We start from the raw sequence: 6000 nt of genomic DNA, 5'->3' as shown, positions 1-6000 counted from the left end.
ACTGGGCTAAGGGTCTGTCTCTCTTGTTTAGCTTTTCAAAGAACCAGCTATTAGATTCATTAGATTCTTTGTATTGTTTTCTTTGTTTCTATTTCATTAATTTCTGCTCTGATTTTTATTATTTCTTCTCTTCTGCTGGGTTTGGATTTCATTTGTTCTTGCCTTTCCAGTGTCTTGAGTTGCAGGGTTAGGTCATTTATTTGGGCTCCTTCTAATTTTTTAATGGAGGCACTTAGAGCTATAAACTTCCCTCTTTGGACCTTTTAATGTGTCCCGGAGGTTGTATTGTGTTGTATTGTCCTTTTTGTTGAATTCCAGGAATTCTTTTATTTCTTTCTTAATTTCTCCTTTGACCCACTCATTGTTTAGGAGTGTGTTGTTCAATCACCATGAGTTCGTGTAGTGACTAGGGCTTTGTCCAATGTTGATTTTGAGCTTTATTGCATTGTAGTCTGATAGAATGCATGGAATTATTTCAATATTTTTGTATTTGTTGAGGTTTGTTTTGTGGCCCAATATGTGGTCAATTTTTGAAAAAGTTCCATGGGGTGCTGAGTAGAAAGCGTAATCTTTGGTGTTTGGGTGGAATATTCAAAAGATGTCTGTTAGGTCCATTTGATGTATGGTATAGTTTAATTCAGAAGTCTGTCTATTTATTCTTTGTCCAGTTGACCTGTCTAATGGAGACAGTGGGATGTTAAAGTCCCCTACTATTACTGAGTAGGGGTTAGTCTGTGTCTTAAAGTCCAGTGGTGGTGTTTTTATGAATTTGGGTGCAGCAGAGTTTGGTGCATATATGTTCAGGATTGTAATATCTTCTTGCTTAACTGTTCCTTTGATCAGAATGAAGTGACCCTCCTTATCTCTTCTGATTAGCTTTATTTTGTAGTCTATTATGTCAGATATTAGAATTGCAACACCTGCTTTTTCTTAGTGCCATTTGCTTGGAATATTCTTTTCCATCCTTTTACCTGTAGTGCCTGTCTTTGAAGGTGAGATGGGTTTCTTGCACACAGCAAAGAGATAAATTTTGTTTCTCGATCCATTCACTTATCCTGTGTCTTTTGACTGGGAGTTCAGTCCATTGATATTTAAGGTTATTATGGAAAGATGTGTATTGGTTGCTGTCATTTTGATTGCTGTTTGTGTTCTCTGTGTAATTTTGTGTTCCGTAGATTATACCTTTGTTTATTTTCTTTTGTAGCCCCTGAGATATAGTTGTTTCTCTCTCTTCTCTCTGTATTGCTTCTTTGAAGGTCTGGTTTTGTGGACATGTATTCTTTCAGGCTATTTGTGTCATCAAAGATTTTTCTTTCCCCCTCAACTATAATAGACATTTTTTCTGGGTAAATTATTCTGGGCTGGCATCTCTTGTCATGTAGAACTGGAAATACCTTGGTCCAGGCTCTTCTGGCTTTCATGGTTTGCACTGATAAGTCAGCTGTAATTCTGAGGGGCTTTCCTTTGTGACGTTTTTCTTTTTTGCTGCTCTCAGTATTCTCTCTTTGTTCTGTACATTTAGTGTTTTTACTATGATATGTCGTGGGGAGTTTCTTTTCTGATCCTGTCTATTTGGTGTTTTATGTGCTTCCTGTATTTATATTAAGGATGTCTTTTCTTAATATTGGGAAAATCTCTTCTACAATCCTGTTTAAGATCTGGTCAACACCATTAAATTCTTCTCCTTCCTCTATTCCTATGACTCATAGATTTGGTCTTTTCATGGTGTCCCACATCTCTTGCACATTCCATTCTTGTTTTTGTTTGTTTGTTTGTTTTTAGTTTTCCATAATCTTTGCTTGAGTGGTCCAATTCTTCAACTTTATCCTCCTGTGTTGATATTCTGATTTCCATTTCATTCATTCTAATGGCGAGGCTTTCCCCTGCTGTTTCAAGTTGGCTTATTGAGTTTTGCACTTCCTTCTTCATTTCTGCTTGAATTTTTTTCAATGTTTCTATCTCTTTTGTGAATTCATTCAGAAGTTTTCCCTTATCTTCTTTTAGCTCTTTGATTTGTTTGTTCATGTGTTCTCTAAATTCATGAATTCCTTGATCATGTTTATGATTGTTCTTTTAAATTCAATGTCCTGGGTTATGTCTAGGGGGTTCTCCTTGTAGAACTCTTCTACAGGACTGGTGGAGTTTGGTGGGGACATAGTGTTTTGGCTTTCCATTTTATTGTTCTTTCATTGTGAATTTGGCATGTGAATTTCTTTTGTTTTTGATTCTGATATGAGAATTAAGCTGAATTATGCTTCTGTTTGTATTATTGGGGTGCCTAGATCCTTTCTTAATTGGTTATATAAAGCTTGTTCGTACAGGGTTCAGGTTCTCTCAGGTTTAATTTGAGGAAATTGATGGCTTCAGATCAGCTATTCAGGAGCACCTACAGAAGCCCAATTCATGTTCCAGTCAGGGACACTCAGGCTTCCTTCACCATGTAGAGGCAAGATCCGGGCACTCTCAGGCAGTCCCCTGTGTTCTCAGCCCCTATGCCAGAGGGAGGCCAGAAGAAGGCCAGAACTCGGCACTCTCTGGCGGTTTGCTGAGATCAGAGCTGCTATACCCACCCTCTCAGGCTGTCTGCTAGAAATGTCAACCTTAGCCTACCAAAGCCAGATCTGTCCTGGGGCCTTGGGTGGAGCCTCACAAAATCCCAGGTTAGGGGATGGGTATGGCACAATTAGGGGAAGCTCACCAACATGTGGAGGCAGGATCTGGGGCTCTCAGGCAGTCCCCTGTGTTCTCAGGTCTTCTGCCTGAGGGAGGCCAGAGGGAGGCCAGAACTCGCCACTCTCTGGCAGCCTCTGACTTGTATTTTTTTTGACAAGTTCTTACTGCATAGCCTAGGCTCAACCTCCTAAGTGCTGGTATTATAGGCATGCATCATGCCTGGCTCATAAGATGACCTTGAAGGTGGACATTACATGCCAAGGTTGTACTCAAGGGGCTACCATACTAGTCCTGGAGACTGACCTCTTACATGATGAAGAAATTCATATACACACACACACATTTATTTTGTGCAGTCTATGTACATGGGGGTGCATTTTTGCCACAGCATGCCTATGGAGGTCAGAGGACAAGGTATAGGAGTTAATTCTCTCCTTCTACCATGTGGGTCCTCGGGATCATCGGGCTTGGTGGCAAGTGCCTTAACCCACTGAGCCATCTCGCCAGTCCAGAAATTTATATTTTAAGCTGTTATTATGTTGAATATCTGCCCACAGCTGAACCCAAGCCTACATGATATACCAAGCATCATGATACATATTTTTAATGTGTATGAGTATTTTGCCTGCAAGTATGTAAGTGCATCATATGTATGCAGTGCACATGGAGGATGGGAGAGGGTGTCAGACCCCCCTGAACTGGAGTTCCAGATGGTTGTGAGCTACCATGTGGGTACTGGGAACTGACCCTGGGTCCTCTACAAGAGAATCTCCTAAGCCCCCAATCATGTTCTTTTTAGAGAAACTGACTGACCCCATTGCAGGAGGCAAGCCATGTAGAATCATCCATAGGTGGCATGCAGCCAGCTCCTCCCACTCAGGTCACATCAACTCTAGTTAGTTGGCTGGTTAGTCTGGGCTTGAAACTGAAAGTAACATACTTATTTGGGTATTGTAGCTTACATTGTAATTCCAAGAAGCTGAGACAGGAGGATTGTTATGAGTTCACGGCCAGCTCTGTCTACATAGTGAGCTCTGGACCAGCCTAAGCCACAGTATGAGATCCTGTCCCCAATGCCTACCCCCAAAGTAACAGACTCATGAGGTGATGAGGCCATTTAAGGCAGCTGTTTCATCTGACAACTGAGTGAAGAAAGCCATCTCGGGTGGATAGGTGGCTCAGCAGGTAAAAGCACTGACCACACCGATATGAGGACTGGAGTTCAGATCCCCAGCACTCAAAACCCAGGCAGGTGAAATCACAGAGCACAAGAAGCATAGAGAGGGAATCTGTGGATCAAGTTGACCAGCTTGGAGAGCGCTGGGAAGAGGAGGACATTTGATGTCAGCCTCTGGTCTCCAATGCACACACATGTACATGTGCATCTGCATATATCCATGCATCCACACACATACAAAATATAGGTACACACATGTACACATGCACCGGCTGGGATGCATCCCAGCACTTGGGAGGCAGAGGCTGAGATGGAGGCCAGCCTGGTTCACATAACAAGTTCCAGGACAGCTGAGGCTACAGGGGAACCATGTCTCAAAATCAAAAATAAAAACATAAACACATCTGCACCTGCATATACCCAGGCAACCACACACATGCATACACACAATATACACATAAGAAAGGAAGGATGGTAGGAAGGAAGGAAAGGAGGGAGGGAGGAAAAGAAAGTCATCTGCTTAGAGAAAAGATGGAGGTGGGCACCGAAAGGAGAGGTGAGAGACCTTGGAGTTAGAGTCAGAAGCTGCCTGGGAACTCCTTAGTCCCCTTGAGGACACTGCACTTAGCTCTTATCCAGTTTGTTTTCCTTTCTTTCTCTGGGGTGGGAAGGACCCTGATTATATTCTGTGTGGTAGTGGGTCAGCACCCCCTTAACTCACACCAGCTTGAGTGAGTTTCTGTTTCTTGCAATTAACAAATTTCTCACAGAAGCTCCTGGCTGTACTGTGACTTCCTGTTTCATGTTTAGTTTCTCTTTTATAACACAAATGCTCCTGAGGATAATGTTGACTTCCTGAGCTGTAGGAGGGAAAGAAAGCAGGCCTGTGGCCTGGGGGTCTGGAGAGGAAGCCAAAGGGTTTCTAGAAGAGTCTAAGGAGGAGCAGCTACTCTCCCAATTGTGCCTGGACCCAGCAGGCAGAACCCTCTGCCTTCCGGTCTGTGGGACTGGTGGCCCCAGACACAGGTGTCTAACACAGGTCAGGCATTAACCAGAGAATGGTGTCTCCAGACAGTGATCTGTGGTCGGTACTCAGTCTCGCAAAATTTCAAGATGCTTCTGTTTGCTGTGAGCATGTGGAGTTTATCCTGCTGCCCAACAACACCCTTGAATGGTTTCCCCTCCATTTCATATCTATGGCAATAAATTGTAAGTTTGTAAGTTAAGAGTCTAGTTCTTTAAACAAAGTCTCTCATATCAGCCTAGGGTCAAGTGGAAGGATCAGCAGAGGTCTGTTCATGGGTAAGGAAAAACAACAACTACTAAGCCTTTGGGACTAGAAAGATGGCTCAGCAGTTAAGAGCACTTGCTGCTCTCTCAGAGGACCCAGGTTCCTCCGTTGCGATGGCTCACAACTATCTGTAACTCTAGTTCCAGGGAACCCAGCACCCTTTTCTGTCCTCTGCGGGCACCAGGCACACACATGGTGCACATACATACTTGCATATGCACATACACATAGTGAGAGACTGCTGAGAAAAGCAGAGATATGAACACGGACGTCAAGAATGCTTGTTTACTGCAGCGTAGTCATGCATGCCTTTAATCCCAGCACTTGGTAGGCACAATCAGGCAGATCTCAGTGAGTTCCAGGCCAGTTTGTTCTACATAGATCTACATAGGGATTCCAAGGCCAGCTTGGAATGCAGGGACACTCTGTCTCAAAAAGACCAAAATTAAATATAAATAAATAAATAAATAAATAAATAAATAAATAAATAAATAAATAAAACCTCCAAATTAGGCCTTCTTCGGTGCCTTTGAAATGTTTTTTTTTCAATGGCTGGCTTCATGAACAGCATCAGAAAAATCCACACCCTCCTGGAGTTTCAACAGCAAGCACCAAAGCCATTTTCTATTACTTGAGCCTATTCATGCCCATCTTCGTTCCTCAAGGACTCCAAGGGTCCTCCTAACTCTGTCATCAGTATTGTGATTATAAGCGTGTCATGAATACTGGTCCTCTCTCCTTTGGAGCTGGACTGTTTGCCAAAGGCCTGTGTGGTAAAAGCTTGATTCCTGGATTGGAGTTGTTGCTAGGTTTGGGGCATAGAATACAGGAACAATAGGAGAGAAAGAAGGAGACCGTA

This window comes from Nannospalax galili, unplaced genomic scaffold, assembly GCF_000622305.1.
Source record: "Nannospalax galili isolate Female #2095 unplaced genomic scaffold, S.galili_v1.0 scaffold805, whole genome shotgun sequence".
Classification (NCBI taxonomy): domain Eukaryota; kingdom Metazoa; phylum Chordata; class Mammalia; order Rodentia; family Spalacidae; genus Nannospalax; species Nannospalax galili.
Note: the sequence above shows the minus strand (reverse complement) of the source record.